At 38.0% G+C, this 10,574-nt stretch overlaps 1 pseudogene; it reads left to right on the forward strand.

Annotated features, from left to right (window-relative positions):
• Positions 1 to 6,366: 6,366 nt before the first annotated feature.
• Positions 6,367 to 7,088, forward strand: LOC105490427 (phosphatidylinositol-glycan biosynthesis class F protein-like; annotated as a pseudogene).
• Positions 7,089 to 10,574: the final 3,486 nt, after the last annotated feature.

Genomic DNA, 10,574 nt, shown 5'->3' on the forward strand with positions numbered 1-10,574 from the left:
CTGAGATATAAAGAAGGTGCATAAAGGTATTTAAAAAAAAAATTCCACTTATTTGTCTCTCCTTTTTCTTTTCTTTACTTTCTTCAAGCCTATGAATAAGCATGCACCGCTACATGACATTTTCCACCTTTGGACTTTCATGTTATTTATGTCTTTCATTCATTTCCTTGTATTTCTTATACTATAATTATTAAATTAAGGCTATTGTTTTTATCAAGGTGGATAATACTTATTCAAGCCTTCCTATAATTTTGAACAGTAAGATTGATTTTTTTTAAATCCTACACAATTTTAGTTACCCACCTTAATTGACCTGTGTGACCAAGAATGCAGCTCCTATGTATGGACATTTTGCAGACTTAGATAAGAAAGCATGGATGATAGAGTCCATGTTTTATATTCACAATGTCAAGATGCCTACATCTTTAGAACTGGTTTATTCTCTTCACATTGCTGCATATAGTCCAGCGTTTGACAAATATGCTTCAAAAGCTCATTCCTCGTATAATTTTGTAGGTCTTGAATCAGTTCTACCAGTCCATGAAAAGGAAAGGAATTGTGCCTGCAATAAACTTAGGTGGTGATTTTCACATTGTTCACAGACTGCTGATATTAGAATTCCTTCAGATTCCACATCGAGACACAGTCATCATGAACAATAGCTCAGAAGAAAACTCTTTACTGCTGATGCAATTGTTAAGTATATTGTTTTGAAAATGAAAATTTATGATTTTCGCAAAGTTCTCCAATCTGCACTCATGCCACTTTTGAATTGCATAAAATAACAGAAAAACGATAGCATGAGAAGTTTTATGTGAAGTCGTTATTTTCCTTTCTAGAATGCAATATGTGTATCTTTTTATTCACATTGAAGTGCCTCATTCAAAACACAGAGGCAATTGTACCGTAATTCTCACTCAGAATGAGGTTTCTTACAATTGAGTAATATCTCTACTCCTCAGCATGAAGTTAATTTAGGTAATTTGTTAGACTTTAAGATAAAAGAATGTCTGCACATATCTAAAATATCCACATGCTTTTTAAAAACAAAATTTTAATCATTGTTAGGACAATGTCCAATCACTTTGATTTCACAGGGATACGTATGTCTTCACTGCAGTCTCGTGAGCAGACAGTGGCTTCCTGCGGGGCAGTTCAGACAAGAGACAGCAGTCCTGTCCTTTTTATCCTCGGAAATTGTCAGAGACTTTTAAAGTGTAGTTTACAGACATATAAAGGAGAGAAAGGAAATAAATTCAAAGTCAAATAATACACCTAATGCTTTCACTTTTTTAAAAATTTCTTTCTATAATCTGTACAGATGCCTTGGACCAAGGGAAATTATTTCTTTTCTGTTTTGCTGGAATAATCCTAAAAGGTGATATTTCACTAGATTAAATAAGAACACGTAACTGTTTAAAGCTATTCGTAAACCCTTTTCAACAACCACAAAGGCATACCTCATCCAGACAAACACGATTTTCTATTTCTTGCAAGATTTTGAAGATTATAGGTCTATTTGAAATTTTCTTATGAACATTTGAACAACCAGCCTTTATTTTTATAAATTTATTTAGCATTGTTTCCAATTTAACAATTTAATATTTTTTTAAAGAAAATAATTTACTGCATCCATCAGGCCTCTCATATACATCTTTACTGTTTTATTTTCTGTTCTCTGTGTTTTCTGTAATCTTCTGAAAAGATTTTAAAAACTAAAACACAACAGTAACTTGAAATCTCTAATTTGATTTCTTTTTTTAGGTGCTCTCTTTTTTATTATTATTATACTTTAAGCTCTAGGGTCCATGTGCACAACGTGCAGGTTTGTTACATATGTATACATGTGCCATGTTGGTGTGCTGCACCCATTAACTCGTCATTTACATTAGGCATATCTCCTAATGCTATCCTCCCCCCCACCCCCTCCCCACAATAGGACCCGGTGTGTGATGTTCCCCTTCCTGTGTCCAAGTGATCTCATTGTTCAATTCCCACCTATGAGTGAGAACATGTGGTATTTGGTTTTCTGTTCTTGTGATAGTTTGCTGAGAATGATGCTTTCCAGCTGCATCCATGTCCCTACAAAGGACACGAACTCATCCTTTTTTATGGCTGCATAGTATTCCATGGTGTATATGTGCCACATTTTCTTAATCCAGTCTGTCACTGATGGACATTTGGGTTGATTCCAAGTCTTAGCTATTGTGAATAGTGCCACAATAAACATACGTGTGCATGTGTCTTTATAGTAGTAAGACTTATAATCCTTTGGGTATATACCCAGTAATGGGATGGCAAATTTGAAATTTTTAATTTTTTTTTAGAAACAGTGTATTAGTCTGTTCTCACGCTGCTAATAAAGACATACCTGAGACTCTGAGGAAAAAATTTATAAAGGAAAGAGGCTTAATTGACTCACAGTTCCACATGGCTGGGGAGACCTCACAGTCGTGGCAGAAGGCAACTGAGGAGCAAAGTCACATCCTACGTGGCAGCAGGCAAGAGAGTGTGTGCGGGGGAACTGCCCTTCATAAAACCATCAGATCTCATGAGACTTATTCACTATCACGAGAACAGCATGGGAAAGACCCGCCCCTCATGATTCAATTACCTGCCACCAGGTCCCTCCCACAACACGTGGGAATTGTGGGAGCTACAATTCAAGATAGGATTTGGGTGAGGACACAGCCACACCACATCAGACAGGGTCTCACTCTGTTGCCCAGGCTGGAGTGCAGTAGTGCAATCATGGCTCACTGCTGCCTTGAATTTTTGGGCTCAAGGATTCTCCCACCTCAGCATCCCAAGTGCTGGTACTACAGGCACACACCACCATGCCTCGTTAATTTTTTCGAAAATTATTTTTTGCAGAGATGGGGGGTCTCACTATGTTACCCAAGCCGGTCTCGAACTCCTGGCCTTGAGTGATCCTCCTGCCTCAGCCTCCCAAAGCACTGGAATTGCATGTGCGAGCCACCATGCCCAACACAAACAACGTCAGCTTAGCAGTAATAATCTTTCCCAAAAAACCACTTTTAAAAACAATGTGCACTTTGGGAGACTGAGGTGGGTGGATCACGAGATCGGGAGATCGAGACCATCCTGGCCAACATGGTGAAACCCCGTCTCTACTAAAAATACAAAAGTTGGCTGCACGTGATGCCTATAATCCCAGCTACTCAGGAGACTGAGACGAGAGAATCGCTTGAACCCGAGAGGTGGAGGTTGCAGTGAGCCGAGATCGCGCCACTGCACCCCAGCCTGGCAACAGAGCTAGACTCCGTCTAAAAAAAAAAAAAAAAAAAAAAAAGTAATTTTTTTTTAACTGCATTTACCAGTGCAGTGCCTGACAAATACACTTTTGTCTCATGCCATTCATTCATATTTTTACCCTGCCTGAAAGTACTCTTGAATATTATTTCTTCACAGATTTATTTCTGCACCCCTGAAATAATATGGTGCTTATCATACTATATCATAAGTAATTGTTTGACTGGCTATTTTTCTTCTAAATAATGAACTTACTGAAGTTAGGGACAATGTCTTACTCATCACTGTAAACAGATCCTGAATCACAGAACCTTTGACACAATGAAGCGTTCCCAACCATTTGTTAAATAAATGGATATTTCCTAATAAAATCCATACACAATTCTTGCTGCCTTTTTAATGAATTCTCCCATCTCTCTTAAGATGGGAAAAAATCCCCATTCCTTCCTACCCATCTTAGAAATTCTGTGATTCTTTTGAAGTTTTCTTTGAAAAGTCCTTGCTAATATTTTTCCTGTAAAGAAAAAAGATGACAAGAAAAGATGTCACTTTTCTGGAACATTGAAAATAGTGAAGGGCTGATTTAACTATAGTTTCCTACTTCTTTAGTCTCGTACTGTAGCTTTCTATAAGCAGAGGAACTATAAAAAAATGCGAGAGAGAAACTGTATGAGACCTGATGTTTTAAAACCGCTTTCTGAGGAAGCTGCATCACCGTTACTCACATCACAGGAGTATTAATCATATTACTCTGAGGAGCCATGAAGTCTAAGCAATTATCTTGAAAGCCACTGCCTGCTATAAGAAAATATATTACCGAGGGAGTTACATTCAATTGGAAGTTAGGAAGCTAAGGCGGTAATACTCACCCACCCCCATCTTCCCACATATCTCCCACTCTCTTCACTCTACCTTTTGACTCCACGGTGGAAACCAGAAGTAGTCCAGTGGAAAGTAGGTTTTTAAAAACAGCTAGCAAAAATTAGCATCCTCTTAATGATATCTACCAAAAAAATATGACTCACTGTTTCCCATCAACTTTGAGTTCAGTATATTTGGGTTCTCAAGAGAAATAGAACCAATCGAATGCATAAAGAGAGAAAAAGTTATTTTAAGAAATTGGCTCACACGATTATGGATGCTGGCAAGTCCAAAATCCGCAGGGAAAGCCACAAAAATAAAGACCTGAAGAAAAGTCGATGTTGCAGTTCAAGTTCAAAGGCTGCCTGCTGACAGAATTCTCTACCTTTTGTTCTATTCCAGCCTTCAGCTGATTGGATGAAGCCCACTCACATTATGGAGGGCAATCTGCTTTACTCAAAGTCCACCAATTTTAATGTTAATCTCATCCAAAAAACATCTTCTCCAAAATATCCAGAATAATGTTTGACCAGCTATCTGGTCACTGTGGCCTACCTAGCAAAATTGATACGTAAAATTAACCATCACACCACATAATATTTATTGTGTCTTTGACCTCTGACTCTTCTCCCCTGTAAGTATGTGCATACTCCTGGCATGCTGAAATCACAGACCGACATGCAGTTGGTCTAAGCAGACCCATAAGATATTTGATTTGCAAGACTATACCAAGCTGGCCTGATGCCTCTGGCTCTGCAATTTATAATTCTGTTCACTTGTTCTACTTACAAAATAAAATTTCATGTTGGTTCAGACCCCTACCTTCTTCCACTTACAATAAAAAAAAAATAGAATAACGAATTGTACACAAAAATATTGAAGAACAAAAATCATTGGATTAGATAATCTCTAAGATTCCTCAAAGACCTAGAATTCTATGAGGGAGATAGAAAATATAAAGCTACACTTGTCTTTCTCTAAAATCTGTGTTTGGAGATATTAGTTCTTGTGATGGTGCTTGGAAATTGACTGTGCTTGTGGAGGTGGGGCAGTGGGCAGATAGAGATGGGGAGAAGGCAAAAACAAAGTCAAAATAGAGATTTCCAGGGGTTTGGAGGCAAGGAGGGAGGTTGGAAGGCTGGAATACAGGGAACTTTTAGGTCAGTGAAACTGTTTTTTATGATACTCTAATGTCTGATATATTATATTACGCATTTTTCAAAACCCATACAAATGTATGTATCACACAGTGAACTCTAATGTAACCTATGGACAAAGTTTATCATAATGTATCAATACTGGTTCATCAAGTGTAACAAATATACCACATTAATACAAGATATTAATAGTAGAAAAAACCGGAAGGAGGGAAGAGGCTGTATATGGGAACCTTGCATATTTTGCTAAGTTTTTCTGTCAATCTAAATCTGCTCTAATAAATGAAATCTAAAATTTTTTAAATTAGGAATTATTTAAATGATCTGAAGCAGAGAAATAGTTAAATGATATATAGCTACAAGATGGAATATTATGCAATAATACCAAAATGATGTTTATGGTAAAAAAAAAAAAAAAAAAATCAGCTCCAGCCTAACCCTGAAGGAACTCATTCAGGAAGAAGAAGGGGACAGCATCCACAACTAACTTCTCTGTAAGGAGATCTACTCATTCAAAAGAGAGACTAGTCTAAGCAAAGAACTAATCAAGTGATTCTTGCCATTGTCCAATTAGAGGTGAACTTGTGCCAGGTTAGTGTCAGTGAATTGGAAATAATTGAACAGATCCAAATATTGTGAAGGTAGAATGGACCAGAGTTGGTGATAAATTAGATTTGATAGAAATGTATCAGTCTATCTATAGATAAATGATAGATAGATAGATAAATAGATAGGTAGATGATGAACAGATCGATAGATAGATCACCAAGAAAGAAAGGGATGTAAACTGAAGTTATTCCTATCTCAGTTCCTGAAAGAGAGGTTGGAAATCAAGAGTTCTGGTTTAACAGCATAATTGTGAGCTGCCTATGAGGCTCTGATGCAGGAATTTCAAATATACTTACAAAATCATATAAAATTAAATGATAATACGACTTACTTTATAGGTTTCTTCGATGCATTAAATACAACACATAGAAAGGTCAGGGCAGGGAGTCATACCTGATGTCAGAAGGCCTCAGTGTCCTTTTCCTTTTGCAGGTGGGAGAGTCAGATAGCCACCGAAGAAAACACAATGAAAGACACTGGTATCAAGAGACTATTGTATAATCATCTTTTATGCGTATTTTCAATTAGCCTGATCATCTTCATTCCATCATTCTTTTTGGAGAACTCCTCAATATTGGAAGCACACTTAATACGGTTGTGCATCTGTTGTGTTTTTCTAACTGCTGTCAATCCAGTATTATATTTAGTAGCAAAACCAAATGCATCCTCTAAAAGAAGTTTATCATCACACAAGGTGACTGGATTTTTGAAATGCTGTATTAATTTCTTATGTCTTGTTTCTTGCATGTAATTCATGTAATTTTTGTTCTATATGGAGTGCCACCATTAGAGTTGAAGATGGAAACATTTTTATTTGTGGTTATTTTGTCTGCTTTTACTACTCTACCAAGTTTATTTTTGTTAGGACCAAATCTCAAAGCATGGATAAGAGTTTTCACTGGAAAGGGAGTTATATTCACTTGGGAGAATAGTGTCCAGATCACTACAATTTCTAGTTTTGTGGCAACATGTCTTGGAGTACTTTCTATACCACTGGATGGGAAAAGACCATGGCAGATAAGGAAACTAACACGTACAGGATATGTGACATCCTCAAGGTCAGTGAGTTCGTACATGTGGCCCATCTCCTCCTATATGCTTGGAGCAAACTTTGGCAACACGGCTGGCCTTGTTATTTCACCACTCTGGATACACTGGAATAAAAAGCAACTTACACATAACAATTAATTGGAACAAAGGTAGAAGATATTTCTTTGTGCAGATACCATATAAAGACTATGAAGAAATATATACAATCAAAGCCAAACAGTTCCATTTACAGCATTTTTTTAATGTTATAATTGAAAAAAAACTTAAAAATGTATTTGCAACATGATATAATTGTAGCTTTTTCAACTATGAAACCCCTTAAGAAATTGTACTTTCTTGTTTAAGTAAAGTATCAATAATAGGAAAAAAAATGCAACACCTAAATTGCATACAATAATACCTGGTAAACACCATGCAGTCAATAACATTAGCTATTAACATCACAAAAAGTGTGTGTTTTTCTTTTTTAATTTTTCAGTATGGAGACAGAGACATAGTAAAAGCAAGGTTAGCAGAGCAATGGAGGCAGAATGCAGGTCGGAGCGAATTAAAGGGTGATTGCTCTATTGATAAAACTGTTCTCATAGCGTTCGAACACGTTCAGTGACAAGAAGACACTCATTGCCACCAGAAGCCACAATCCAATTGGGTATGTTTATACATGTAACAACAATCTGGTCCCCACATTTATCATCCCGTTGATGACTGTACTTGGATTTTCAGTTTTTCACTGGTCTTCTCAAATCTAATTTTGAGAGGGTTCCTCTTTGTGCTGAGCCAGAATCTGTCTTCCAAGACCTTCAATTCAGCTGCACTCTGTCATCTGGGGCCAAAGTACTATATTATTCTAAACAGTAATTAACTTTTTGTTCCTTGAACATCCTTCTTTCAGTCATTTATTTATACAAACTGTAGGCCTCCTTCAAGTCATCTAGTTTGAGGGTTCACAAAACTGACTGGCCATCAGAGTCCCTTGGGAGTAAAAAAATAGATTCTGGATCTCAGACATCAATCCAGAATCTCCAAGAGGTAGAGCCAAAAAATCTGTAAGTTAGACGTTTCTTTGGCAAATTTGATGTACAGGCAAGTAAAGGAACCACTGCTCTAGTGTCTATGCGACAAAAACACCTTCAAGGATCCTTTCTTTTTTTTTGCAGAGATTCCAAAGTTACCAAATGTCACTTTTACTGGCACCTTTACTTTAGTATTTAGCATTTCACAATTACAAACATATTACACTTTTCAGAGTTAGCAGTTACTCCCAGTCACTTAACAGTTAAGTAGAATGCACAAGTTTTTGGCATTTAGATGTCATGCAGCTGAGTGTGTCCCCTTGGCTTCAAAACTTTTCCAGTTACTGCATTTTTCTGCCAGATGGAAGCTTCATTTGGTCGGTATTGCAAAGTGCACAAGTAGTGTCCACTGTGCTTTGGAAATGTATATGATGCTTTCTGTAAAACTCTTTTCACCCACTCCCACCATCACCAACTCAGAGTTCTTATGCTGCTCCTTGAATCAGCTGTCCTCAGCTCTTTCTCGCCAATAGCAAGGGGTGGTAGAAGTTAGGCAGTTAGCTGAAAACCAAAGACCAGGTTGAATTCACACTTTGAAATTGGCTTCATGCGTCTGTTTAGATAAGCAGTGAACTGCTGTGGTACCTCAGTCCTGTTGTTGCTGCTCTGGATATTTTCTTCATGGGTATTCTGACAGCTTGGACATGATCCCTGACACCACAAAATAAGACTGGAGGCAAAAGGAAACCAACTCATTTCTCCTCATGTTGTAACTGGTTTTTCCTGTTATTTATGATTGAACTCTATTGTCAGTGGCGCTCGCATTTTTACTTCACCTTGCCAAAATCAGCTTTAAGGGCCAAATTGTTTCTGTGTTTGCACACCCTCCTATTTTGCAGAAAAGCCTTTCCACTTAGCTACTGTTGCTTTGGCTCCAATATTTCCTTGTACGTTGCACCTTCAATACATTCTTTTTACAAGACTCAGCATCTAGAAATGAGTTTTTTCAGTTTGCTCTCACTGGAACAATATTCACATCCGCAACCTCATACATGGCTCTAGAAAACATCTGGAGATGATCCAAAACCTTTCAGACTTTATCAGCAAGAAGGTCCCTTACGTATTGGAGCAAATAAAACTAGCATGCCACAACAGCCCTCAGGTAAAGCACTTCTTAATACTGCCCAAATTAGTGGTCTCTTTACAACTCTCAGCCTCTGGGAAAGGTTAACCTTTAAACAACCACCCTTGAAATGATTTGTTTTTTTATCTTTGCCTTGACATAATTTTAATTTTCGAAGTCCTTGCCTTGGCTCAACCACTAACTCCAAATGCCTCTGTTTTAATCTGTGCTTTCTACAGAATTTGGAGAAATTTCTGATATCTTCTTTAAGTTGCTACAGATTGTGTTTTATTCCAAAATGTCTTATTTTTTGCTCCAAAATCTTCATTCTCAGGCTTTAGCTTTTGTACTTTCCTAGCAAACTCTTTCTTTCACAGCTGAGACTCTTCAGGGTAGAATTTCTGTTGTCCCCCAAGCAATCAGCATCATCTTTGACACATGGTAGGTGTTCAACAAATGCTTGTTTGTTCATTTATTCAACAAATTTTTGTTGAGTTCCAGCTATGTTGAGGCACTGTTTTAGGTTTTAGGGTTTCAACAGTGAATAAAACAAAGTTCCTGTTTTATTGTTTTTTTTTTTTTCAGAGTCTCACTCTGTCACCAGGCTGGAGTGCAGTGGCACGATCTTGCCTCACTGCAACCTCCGCCTCCCGGGTTCAAGTGATTCTCCTGCTTCAGCCTCCCAAGTAGCTGGGATTACAGGTGCCCACCACCAAACCCGCGTAATTTTTGTATTTTTAGTAGAGACGGGGTTTTATCATGTTGGGGAGGATGGTCTCGATCTCTTGACCTCATGATCCACCCACCTCGGCCTTCCAAAGTGCTGGGCTTATAGGCATGAGCCACCGTGCCCAGCCAGTTCCTGCTGTTATAGAGCTTACACTGTGTTGGGAGAGACAGTCAATAAGGAAGTGTGAAATATATGTATCAAATGTTTATAAGAGCTATTAAAAATAAAACAGGATAAGGGGGATAGTGAATGCCGGGGTCCAAGATTGGCTATTTTAGATAGAATGGTCTAGGGGTTCACTTGCTGATGAGGTGGCATCTGCCAACCTAAAGGAAGGCAGAGATTGAGCTTTGCAAATTTCTGGGCAAAAGTGTCTCAGGTAGAGAAAAAAGTAAATATCAAGGTCTTGAGGAAGGAGCATGCTTAGAGAATGAATGGGTGGGTAGATGGATGGATGATTGGATATTCAATACTGAATAAATTAAGGAATAGAGACTGTGGGGGACAAACCCCAAGGTGACCCCAATGTTCACACCTTGCGTAATCTTTTCCCCTTGAGTGTTGGCAGAACCTATTACTTGTTTCTAACAAATAAGGCATGGCGGAGGTGATGGGATGTGCCTCCCGTGATTGTGTCATATACATAGCTCTATCTTGCTAGCATGCTCTAGGGGGACTCTCCTCTTGGCCTTGGAGAAGCAAGCTACTGTGATATAAACTGTTTATGAAGAGAGTCATGTGACAGGGAACTGCAGGTG

The sequence above is a fragment of the Macaca nemestrina genome, chromosome X (assembly GCF_043159975.1).
Source record: "Macaca nemestrina isolate mMacNem1 chromosome X, mMacNem.hap1, whole genome shotgun sequence".
Classification (NCBI taxonomy): Eukaryota; Metazoa; Chordata; class Mammalia; order Primates; family Cercopithecidae; genus Macaca; species Macaca nemestrina.